Genomic DNA, 1,228 nt, shown 5'->3' on the forward strand with positions numbered 1-1,228 from the left:
ATTATGAGGGTGAAATTCCCAAAATTTCAGTAAAAGGTGAAACTCCTAATAAATTTAGTGGTGAAATTCCATTTTGCTCTTCAACAATAAAAAGAAAAAGGGGTAGACCACCAAAGCTTGTATTGGATGTTAATGATGGAATTAATTATGATTAAAAAAAAGAAAACTCTTTGTCTTTAAGAGTAAACAATTCATGTGATGAAACGGAAACAGATGATTCAGACTCTAGATCTGAACATTCCGAAATTGAAGAATTCGAAAAAAATAAATCTCCTATTATTATTTCCAAAGAATTAATTATTTATCGTAAAGATAATATTCTATATTTCCTCTCAGACGATGGTGAACCTGTTGATGAAGGTGCTAAAGAATTTAAAAAATTAAATAAATTACCCACCATTAAAACCACACGTTTAGGTGGGATTTATGAACAAAAAATTGGTAAAAATTGCCATTTTGCCGCTATTATTCAAGGATCTAGTGGGAAATCTGATCTCACAGTAAAAAAATATTTTTGCGAAAGTTTAAACAATCTGAAAGAACTTTTGAAGAAAGATAAAATTGAAACTATTTCAGTTGCATATTCTAAATATGTAAATAATATTCCATGGTCTGAAATTCTTATTTCAATTGAGGAAACATTCATAAATGAAAATATCAAAGTTATTATTTGTCTTGGCACGGTAAAATATGTACCTGTTGAAAAACGAAATGCAATTTTTTATGAGATGCACTCTTCACCTATTGGAGGTCATAAGGGGTATCAAAAACATTTAATCGTATTAAAAATAGTTATTATTGGGAAAATTTGAAGAAAGATGTTCAAAATCGTATTCAACAATGCGCGGAGTGTCAATTGAAAAAATTAGTCCGCGTTAAAACTAAACAACCGATGTTAATTACAGATACACCTGGCACGGTTTTCGATGAAATTGCGATGGATATTGTAGGTCCCTTGCCCAAAACAGTAAATAATAATGAGTATATTTTAACTATTCAAGATCAATTGTCTAAATATTCAATGGCAATTCCATTGGAGAATCAAAGAGCGGAGACAATAGCGGATGCTTTCATTAAACGTTTCATTTGCGTCTTCGGCTCTCCGAAAGTTTGTTTAACTGATCAAGGTCGAAATTTTATAAGCGCCATGATGCGAAGAATTAATAAGCGATTTCGAATAAAAAAATTACAAACTACTGCATTCCATCCACAATCGAATGGATCGTTG

Source organism: Diachasma alloeum, unplaced genomic scaffold (assembly GCF_001412515.2).
Source record: "Diachasma alloeum isolate Michigan unplaced genomic scaffold, Dall2.0 Dall_scaffold_00350, whole genome shotgun sequence".
NCBI classification, from domain to species: Eukaryota; Metazoa; Arthropoda; class Insecta; order Hymenoptera; family Braconidae; genus Diachasma; species Diachasma alloeum.